The sequence below is a fragment of the Lepidochelys kempii genome, chromosome 4 (assembly GCF_965140285.1).
Source record: "Lepidochelys kempii isolate rLepKem1 chromosome 4, rLepKem1.hap1, whole genome shotgun sequence".
NCBI classification, from domain to species: Eukaryota; Metazoa; Chordata; order Testudines; family Cheloniidae; genus Lepidochelys; species Lepidochelys kempii.
The window spans coordinates 58,315,465-58,326,986 of NC_136383.1; positions in this window are offsets into that span (position 1 = coordinate 58,315,465).

An 11,522-nucleotide genomic window follows, 5' to 3' on the forward strand; every position below is an offset into this window, starting at 1 on the left:
TTAACCAAGAAAGGGGGAAGACTAAACTCACCATGCAGATTCAGCTTGCCTGGAAAGTGCTTGAATACTATGGCAGTGATGGCTCAAGACAGCCTTAAGATAGACAGGCAGACATTTGACAGTTTACCTTGGTCAGCAAAACCCTGAAGGGAATCCAGGTGAAGAGTGTTGGAGAACAATGCTTCAAAATGTAAGGTAATTTTTCCTGCCTGGATTTGGTTTGAACATCAGCAAAGATGGCAATTTGTGAAAATGGCTATAACTAAATATGGGTTTCAGAGTAGCAGCCGTGTTAGTCTGTATTCGCAAAAAGAAAAGGAGTACTTGTGGCACCTTAGAGACTAACCGATTTATTTGAGCATAAGCTTTCGTGATCTCTATTAAACAACAAACAAACAAACCACACACACACACACACACACAGATGAAAGTAGCAAAGTTAAATAAAGCTGAAACAAACAGTGCAAGTTTTCACAGACCTCCTACAGAGAGATCAGGTTTTCAGGGTGTTACCCTCTAACAGAGTTCTATCGCTGTAGGCATAAAACATGTCTGCATAGTTCTACTTCAGAATGTGAAAGACATCTGAATGCATCCGATGAAGTGAGCTGTAGCTCACAAAAGCTTATGCTCAAATAAATTGGTTAGTCTCTAAGGTGCCACAAGTACTCCTTTTCTTTTTGCGAATACAGACTAACACGGCTGCTACTTTGAATCCTATCCTCTCTTTTATAATTCCAGTGTTGGGCCTACTCTGGGCTCAAGCCACGAAGTTTGTATTTTGAGCACAGATCTCCTCAGATTAGAATGTGTTTGGATCCACAGTTTTGTTTTTCCTTATTGTAGGGATAAGAAATAGTCCTAGATTTAAAAACCATCCTTCCCTGAGTCTAGTGTCTGGATCCAGGGTTTTTATTCAGGACCATCTCGGATGTAAATCATATAAAATTACCTGCATAGCATTCTTCAGCAGTAAACCCGGGGGGGGGAGGGGAGAGATGTGCACATAGCCATCAGCGTAGCAGTTTCACTGTACTGCAAAGTTAATCTGAGTCAAAGTTTGGTGGCTGACAAATAATTAGTAAGCACATAATGGTGAGCCATGCATTCTGATTGGTGGAAGCCTGGAAGGAGACTAATCTTTTGCTCTGCTGTTACAGCTATTAATTTTTCATAACGCATTCCCGCTTTTATAGATCACCAGTTATGGTTTATCAGCTATTATGTCTGAGAAATAGGTCAGTGCTTCATTTAGTGACCAGCTTGTTAATGGAATTACAATGCTTATATAAATCTGTTAACTAATAATTGAGCCAGTTGTTTATTATTGGTTATGTAGATTTGTGCACTTCACCCAACAGTGAAAAATGAAAAGCAAAATTAAAAGGAAACAGTGCAACATGAGGAATGAAAGAGGGGCTTTCAGTTGCAAAAGTAATTTAAAATTAATTAAAATATTTTGAGGATCCTATTTAAGCCTTTAATGTATCACTTCCTCAGATCTTGGGAGGTGTTATTTGTTATAGGGTTTTGGAATTTTCCAATGACAGGAGATACAGAAGGGCAAATTAACAATAGTATTTACTTTATAGTTATATAATAATTACTAGAGATGACCATAATAATTTTGGTTGGGTCATATCCTGCTCTGCGCTGCACAGATGTGTGAGGTATGGAAGAAAGCAGCATGGCAGAAGTCTGTTCCTATTTGCATAGTATATCAGGGTTCCAAGGGGCATGGCCAGGCCTACGACTACCTAATGTGCATGCTGAGGACATCAGTGGCTGCTAGCAGGATGACAATGCTCCTTCTCCTAGTTATACCTGGAAATGCTTCACTCCCCACCCATCCTATCTTGTGCCAGCCAGATAATTTCATGCCAGATATGCAGCTGGCACCACTCCCCTCCCCCAGCACAGCCACAATTGTTAAAGCCAGGATTTCACCTAGGGTGACCAGACAGCCAGTGTGAAAAATCGGGACGGGGGGGGGGGGTAATAGGAGCCTATATAAGACAAAGACCCCAAAATCAGGACTGTCCCTATAAAATCGGGACATCTGGTCACCCTAATTTCACCCTATATAAGATATGGGCCTACATTTCCCAATAGCTCTGAGATTCTATAGCTGTATCCACATTGCTAAAACTGAGACCAACTGGTACATATCTCCAGTATCTGGTCTTAGAAACAATGGAGGCTATTCTCAGCACAGGGTTAGATGACATGGTGTTAAACAACCCTGAGTCCTGTCTAAACCACAGCCTCCACTGGAAATGAATTACACACACAATTTTTCCAAAAGCAGGGAGGACTATTTGTTAGGGCAGGTATTCTGTTGTTTTAGATTTACAGATAATACTGTCTAAGGCCTGAAAAGCTTTAGCTGATCTGGTCTGACACATTGAATTTTGTAGGACAATTCCCTACATTTTCAATAATGTCTTGTCTTATCTGCTTTACGTAGCTCCAGGGAAAGGGCTTTGAGCATTTGCAGTCTGTTCCAATGACTAATTACTCTAAGAATGCTTTTATTTTTGTCCAATCTAAACTTTTTAGTTTTCAGCAATTGTTTCTTGTCATAACTTCTTATATCATTGTCCTCTTTCCTCAATTATATTATTTCCTTGATGATATTTAGCTATACTCCCCCCAACAGCCATTCTCATTTCTTCATCCCCTACCCAGCTCATTATTTTCTACGTCCCTAGACCTGTGTGGGGAGCAGAACATTTCCATTTGTTATCTCTTCCTCTGTGTGCTTGGCCCTTTTGCCCCATTGTAGCTCCAAACCAGTTACTCATCTCTAACACATGCCCATTTACTATTTCTGATCCTTATAATTGTCCTTAGTTCATTATTTATGATAATCAGAGCAATTTCCCTTCTTTTTCCCATTCCCAGTCCTCCTTATTTACACTATAGCCTCACACTAGAATTCCAGTTATCTATTTTAAACCATTTTAGACAAATATTCAGCTAGTGACCCACTTCCCATTAAACAAAACCACCACCAATTGTTACGTATCCAATTAATGGATTTGTATGGAAATTTGACCTGGTACTACACAACAGTTTGATTTCAGAAACTAGAACAATACAAAAATCAACTTGGCACACATTAAATGGATTGAAAACTGGCTGACTGATAGGTTTCAATGTAATTGTAAAATGGGGGGGGGGAGGGATCATCACAGAATGGGTGTGTTTCTAGTGGGGTTCCACAGAGATTAGTTCTTGGCCCTACAATATTTAACATTTTTATGAGTGATCTGGAAGAGACTATAAAATCTTAACAGATGACACAAAGATTAGAGGGAGTAGCAAATAACAAAGAGGACAGGTCACTGATACAGAATGATCTGGATTGCTTGGGAATCTTGGGGCAAGCAAACAATATGAGTTTTAATATGGCTAACTGTACACGTACACACATAGGAACTAAGAATTCAGGCCATTCTTACCAGATGGGGGACTCTATCCTGGGAAGCACTGATGCTGAAAAAGACTTGGGGGTCATAGTGGATAATCAGCTCATCCTCATGAGAGCTGTGATTTAACCCCCTCCAAAACACTTACAGTATGTCCCATCTACTGTATCAAAACAAACTTAATCCAAACTCTTCAATCCTCCTCTTCAGCTTTGTTCTTGTCAGCTTGGACTATAATGAAGAAAATAAAACAGGTACTGGAAATCTCACAGCTAACCTGCACAAAGAGTTTGAGAGCTGAGGTAGGAGCAGTCACAGATCATAATTACAACAGCAGCAGACTATGTTTTATAGCCTCCAAAACCTTAATGGCACCAGTATAGTCAATGGCACCAGTAGTACCTCTTTGGAAGAGAAAAAGATCTTATCACAGGTTTACAATGAGAAAAATAAAAGTTTCTTGTTTATCTTGTGTGTATGTGGTTCAGCTAAATCTGTCTGTGAATGATCAGGCACTGTCTGCCACCTGGTTTTGTAGATTTTTAAGGACATAGGGGACCACTACTATGATCACCTAGTTAGACTTACTGAATAATAAAACTTTTTATTCAGACACTTTATTTTACCACTGGGACTACAGGATATTGTCAGAGTGATATTTCCAGAAATATAAACTAACATGTGTCAGCACTTTTCTGAACAGGAGCTCCAGTTTTTTAAATCTTGACCCAGGTCTCCAATAGAGAGAGCATACAGTTTGTATGATCCCTCCATGGGAAGCTGCATTTGAACACAACTGCTTCTGAAGCTTGAGGGTGGAGGAAGACAATGGGGGAAATTCTATTTTTCAAGTCAGGGTGCAATAGACAGAAATCAAGTTACTGCAAATGCAACTTATATACAATCGCAATAGAATGTAAAGAGCAAGCTGGAACATAAGAATTACTCCTTAATAAACTGAAAACCTGAGAAAGAATATACTGAATACCAGGGTTATACAGCAGAACCATCATCTGTCTTACAATTTTTAATGTCAAACTTTGTATCCATAACAACCATTGTAGCTTAGCTTGAACAAAACCTTTTGTTAATATGGGATCTGATTCTGCAACTCTTACAGCCTGTCTTCACTTCAAAGTTAACTTAAGTCATAACTTGAGTTAAGGGGTTTTGTGTGTGGATGGGACTCATGTTAGGTGCTACACTCCAGTGTAGCTGCACTTTTAATTCAAGTTGGCTAGCCCATAAGGGAGGTATAGGTTAAAGCTTAAGTTAACACAATAGATCTGTGGCTAACATGACCACTCTGTAGTGTGGACTCAGGCTAGCTCCATTTGAGTGCTGCTAATCCTCCAGTGCCTTCCTATAGTTCCCTGCATGTGCCCAAAGGACAGACAGGTTATCTCACAATTCAGTAGGAAAGAATTTGTAGAATAGCTCAGCATGCTGCAGTGCAAAGAACCATAGGATGTGCCCCCAGAAATCTTAGTGCCACATATGAATTACTGCAGTGCCGGTATGGACACAGTAGCTTGAATGTTATTTCTCAGCGTGGCTGCTCTCAGTCCAGCTAGCTAACTTGAGAAGAGTAACTTAAATGTAGATAACTGAAGTTAAATCTGCATTTAGGACATACCCCTATAATCAATATTATTTATTTATGCAATCAGTCCTTTTGAAGTTCGTGGAATACTAATGTAAGTAAATGCTATTGAAGATAAATAAGTGTTGCAGAATCAAGACTATAATCTGATTTCTTGTAGAAAAGCTTTACCGCTTTGACTTCAATAAAATGTTGCCAGAGTAAGATGAACATGACTAGCTCTTTGCAGGATAAATTGAATCTATTCTGATGATGTGAAACTGAAAAATTCTCAAGGACCTAGATTTATATCTTCTCTCAAACTAAAGTCATCAGTAAAAAATAGCACAGCATGAAGAACAATGGGGCCCTGATCCTGATTGGGGTCTTTGAGTGAAATTAAAATATTGATATTAAATAACCAAACTCAAATTAGAAAACAAAGCATGGCACCATTAAGAAGAATCTGCACAAATAGCCCTATATATTCCTGAGCCTTTGCTTTTTGTTGTACATCAGAAAAGAGATTGCAAAACCATGGCTGAAATATCTTGGATGCTAGAACGTAATAACAGCCATATTGGGTCAGACCAAAGGTCCATCTAGCCCAGAACCCTGTCTTCTGACAGTGGCCAATGCCAGGTGCCCCATCATCAAGTGATCCATCCCGTTGCCCATTCCTAGCTTCTAACAGTAACAGAATGAAAACACAAAATTTCAGTTGAAAAAGTCTACATGTTTTCACTTTTGTGCCTGTTCAACAAAATGAAAAATCAATTTAAAAAAAAGACTTCTGAAGCATGAAAACCCATCTGAACCTAAAAATAAAGAACCACAAATTGTATAGTTAACTAATGGAGAAATAAATAAACATCCTGTTGTCAGGCAGAGAGAAGAATCAGTCAGACAGATGATACATAAAGCCCTTTTAAAATGGTCAAGTTAGGCTGTTTAGTTTCATTCTGAGAAACATTAAAATACAGTACAATGAAACTTGTGTGAATGGCATAGGTCACATAGGCTTAAGTGGCACACAATCGGTTAACACCAAGCAACAGTATATGTTGAAGTCTAAATCCATGACAGAACTCTGAATCAAGCAACTGAAAGACATGGTATTGGAGAGAGACCCTGACCACACTGTGCTTGTGTTTGAAACCATTTTCACACACTAGTATAAACTAATACAATTCTAACAATACGGCTAGTGCCCACGTTTATCATTATTACAAACTGTTCCAACTATTTTCAGAAACTACAGGCTACCAGCATGGTTGTTAAAAAGAAACAACTTATCTATAACAGACAGGAAAATGTGACATAACTCTACTGGCAACGAATGGGTTGGAAACAGTTGTCAAGGATGTCATATGTATGTTATATCCTTGACAACTGTTTCCAACCCATTCGTTGCCAGTAGAGTTATGTCACATTTTCCTATCTGTTATAGATAAGTTGGTTTTTTTATATATATACACACACTTCTTTATATATATACTGGTATACTTTAAATGTCTGCCAGCAGTACAAATATATAGGGCCCTACCAAATTTACAGTCCATTTTGGTCAATTTCACAATCATAGGATTTTAAAAATTGTAGATTTCATGATTTCAGCTATTTAAATCTGAAATTTCACGGTGTTGTAATTGTAGGGGTCCTGACCCAAAAAGGAGTTGTGGGGAGGTCGCAAGGTTATTGTAGGGTGTGTTGTGGTACTGCTACCCTTACTTCTGCATGGCTGCTGGCAGCAGCACTGCCTTCACAGCTGGGCAGCTGGAGAGCGGCGGCTGGGAGCCCAGCTCTGAAGGTAGAGCTGCTGCCAGCAGCAGCAGCGCAGAATTACGGATGGCATGGTATGGTTTTGCCACCCTTACTTCTACGCTGCTGCTGGTATGGCGCTGCCTTCAGAGCTGGGTGCCTGGCCAACTGCTGCCACTCTCCAGCTGCCCAGCTCTGAAGGCAGCAGTGCACAAGTAAAGGTGGCAATACTGTGACCCCACTGCAACTCCTTTTTGTGTCAGGACTGCCAATTTGAGAAATGCTGATCTGCCTCGTGAAATCTTAATAATATAGGTAAGACCCTACCAAATGCACGGCCATGAAAAATGCGTCACAGACCGTGAAATCTGGTTTCCCCCTGTGAAATCTCATCTTTTGTGTGCTTTTACCCTTTACTAAGCATTTTTCACGGCCGTGAATTTGGTAGAGCCCTACAAATATTTGTTGAACCTTGTTACATATAGAGAATGTCAATTTGGTGAACCTTGTTATATATAAAGTAAGACCTTAACTTTATTCTGAAAGGGGGTAAAAATTTTGAACATCTTCAAAAGTAGTATGGGGTTGCAATTAGAAGAAATATTTGTTTGTGGGAGGGACTCAAGGAGGAGGAAGGAGCTGGGGAATATTTGTCTCAAGAAGTGAGATAAGGCTAGAAACCTACCAGAGGCCACAACAGGTATGTCAACTACACAGCGATTAATAACCTGCAGCTGGCCAAAGCCAGCTGACTTTGACTAAGGGGCTCTGGCTAGGGGCTGTTTAATTGTGATATAGGTGTTCAGGCTTGGGCTGCAACCTGAGCTCTGGAACCCTCCCACCTCACAGGGTTCTAGAGCTGAGCTGTAGCTTGAGCCCAGATTTCTACACCACAATTAAACAGCCTGAGCCCAGTCCCTGTGAGCCAAAGTCAGCTGGCATGGGTCAGCTATGAGGTTTGAACTGCAGCATAGACATACCCAGAGAAGAAGAAAGTAATGGAATCAATATTAGGAATAGCAAGAAGGTGGATCCTTACTTAATTTAATCAAAATGGTTTGGGTTCAGATCGGGTATGTAATAAGATTCACGGCTCTTCTTTTTTTCTAACCAATTTGTCCATCCTGATTTTCAATCCCCAGGCAATATTCACAGAGTAGATGCCTCTAACAATGTAACAGCAACACTCTAGGCTAAAAGTACTATCTCTGCATATCTTAGTGCTACTTGTCCTTGAATTTTAGCTTAGCGTATGCTGCATTCGTGAGGATGAATTTTCTGTTGGGATTTGGAATGTCATTAGAACCATACTGCAATGAATCTATGGCCTCCTAGGAAATCATAATTATCATTATGCTGCACATCACAGCCACTTGGTACTTTACCATGACAAGTGGTTTATAACTCAGATCTTCCTGCTAAAATGAACTGGGGTCCATATGATTTGAACGAAGTGAGAGGCTACTTTTATTGTTAACAGTATTAGTGCTTATGACACAGTTAATCCATGCTAGTTCCATCCAGTAGACGCCAATGGTATATACACATTAGCCCCGTGGTTATCAGCGGTTTGCCCTGAACTTTTTCTAATGCTCTGGAAAATGAAGGATTCAGAGCCCAAAGAGTGGCTACTAAAAAGTAAATTTGTTTGACTCATTCTCTTAGAAAGAGGTTAGCAGAATAAAAAAATTCCACAATTCGACAAACCAGTTCATTGCAATATTATTCTGTTAGCCTCATTGAGTACTAACAGCTGAATCTGTGACAAGCTTCAGAACTGTGGCAGACTTGTTTGCAATTATACATGAAAAGCCTTTGGCTAAAATGTATAGTGTCTTAGTGTATAGTGTATTAGTCTTATAAAAATATTTAGTGTTGGGACTCTATGGGATGCTTGTAAGTTGCTGCATGCATTAATGTCACTAATGTGGAGATGGAATGGATCCCTCTTCATTTTCAATAAAATTGCATTGCATTGACTGGTTCCTTAAGAGGATTCTGTACTATTGCACACCATTGATGCTATATAACTGGGGCCCTACCAAATTCATGGCCGTGAAAAACGCATCACGGATTGTGAAATCTGATCTCTGCTGTGAAATCTAGTCTTTTGTGTACTTTCACCCTACACTATACAGATTTCACAGTGGAGACCAGTATTACTCAAACTGGGGGTCCTGACCCAAAAGGCAGTCATGGGAGCGGATTGCAAGGTTATTGTAGGGGGGGTCACGATATTGCCACCTTTACTTCTGTGCTGCCGTCAGAGCTGGGTGGCCAGAAAGTGGCAGCTACTGGCCAGGCACCCAGCTCTGAAGTCAGTGCCCTGCCAGAAGTAGTGCAGCAGTAAGGGTGGCAATACCATACCATGCCATCCTTACTTCTGCACTGCTGCTGGTGGTGCCACTGCCCTTAACTAATCTTTTGTATTGTGATGTTCCTTGATGGCCCATCTGATTTTCATAGTCCTTCTGGATGGACGGTGGGATGATCCCTGTGCCTAAGTTCACAAGTTCAGAGCAAACATTTTCAAGTTATAAAGCAAAACTTACATATTTTCTTGTCATGTCAGTATTCCATGCTGTAAGTGACATTAATGCATGCAGCAACTTACAAGCATCCCATAAAGTCCAAACACTAAATATTCTTTTAAGACTAATACTTATTATGAGCAAAACTAGCATACAGGTGAACTGGTCTGGTCTCCAGCTATGGGTTTGCTAGTTCTTAGCTAATGCCTGTAGCCTGAGCAAGAGCTGGTATCATGCCTAGCAGCGTCACATTTTAATACTCTACAAAATCTTAAAACAGACAGAGATAAACTGTTTCCATGTTGTATTATAGCACCAATGTTGTTCTGAAATATATTCTCTTCTGGAGGCTCATTTACTTGGGCTAATAATCTCACGCTAGTGAATTACTTTTTTTTTTTTTTTAAAGAGATCTCCAGTGTGCAAAAGACCAACATTGGCTAGAGGCAGATTTCTAAAACAATGAAGAGTTTTCATTTGAGTGCAGAGCCTTGTCATTATTTGTTCACTTTGGAAACATATCCTTATTACGTGACGGACAATAGTTACAAACAATACCTTGTTCTGAACCAGCATGTTTTTAGCACACAAATGTATCCCACTAGTCTGTGACGTTCCACGACTACTAGTACTGAAATCCACACGAGCTTAGGTCCATCTTTACATGAGAAGAACACTGGGCTAAAATTGATGTGGTGCAAACAACTCCCAAGTACAACTTCAGGTGATGTTTTTCAACAAAGCCTGTAATTTCAGATAAAGCCAGAAGCTTCAGAGTCTCTCCAGCTTTTAGGTGGCAGACACTTTTACATTTGAATTTTATAACTACACAAAGCACATTCATTCATTAATTTACAAGCAACCTAAGATTTTTATAATACAATTTGGAAATAAATTTTCAGCCATTTCTGATCATTTTTATGATACTACTACCTTGAAGGCTAATGACAAAGATTGAAATAGAATGAGTCCATCTTAAAAAGTAGTTGGGTCAGATTCCTGATCTGTAATATGTGAAAAATAATGTTCACCCCTTTGTAGGGTTGTATTGAGGATCCTCAGGTTAAATGCTTGTTTGTGTCTCTGAAAATCATTGTAGCAGTGCTAAATAATAATAGTATTATGTTTAAGTCTTAGGGACTGAAGTATGTGCTTAAAGCACATGTTTAGATGCTTTACTGAAAAGGAATGCTTTCCTAAGTGAGGGCTTTAACTTATGTAATCAAGCATTTGAAAGTTTGGAAATGCCAGATTCAAAGTTATCTGTGCTATCTTAATTCAACTCCTATGTGGATTATGATCGTCTTTAATTACATGATCACACACTACTTTTTCCAAAAGACTTCTGCCTCAGTTAACCCTGTGGGACTACTTACATGTTTAAATTTAAATACACAAGTCTTTGCAGGATTAGGGCCTTACTTTTGAGGTATTCCCCTTGATTTCAAACGGACTACTCATGGGTAAGATACCACTCAATTTAAGTAACAGTAGAAGAATTAGGCCCGTAGAATCAGATTTTTAGGTGTCTAAATACCTTTAAAAATCTGACTCTTAATATCTAATTTATTTATAGTTGTAACCCTGTTTGCCTATGTAGTATAGTGCAGTACTTAATATGGAATTGGCTGTAGGCAAAGGAAAAAAAAAAGTTGAGCTGTTTTGAGTTCAGGGTTGTAGATGGGAGGATCAAGTGAGAAATACCATGATCTAAAAAAGAATCAAGAAACATTTAAGCAATATTATTTTGGGACTCTAAGTTTATCTTCAGCTACTTAAGGTGTGGCTGGAAAACCATACTGCTCACATAACAGTCTGGACAGGATATTGGGTTTTTGTAGGACAGCTAGGTTTACTGACAGAATGTGATTTTAAAAGATTTTACTACTTGAGAAAATTCGACCTTTATAATGTCAATGACACGAACAGTGAAAAACAGAGATAACGTATTTAAAACAAAAACCCACATTTCCTTATATGTGCAACTGACAGCATCAAGCTCACTAGAAGTGGAGTTTCAAAAATCTAATTTAGTTTCCACCAGCACCACAAATATTATTTCTTTACCTTGTTCATTTCAGGGTGGATTTGATTTAAATCACTAGTCAGGAAGACTCGATTTAATCATGGATTTCTACATAAAAGTGCATTCTTGTTGGTTGTTATAACCTTAATACATTTTCTTCACAACCCAGAGATAGATGTAGGTTTCATTTT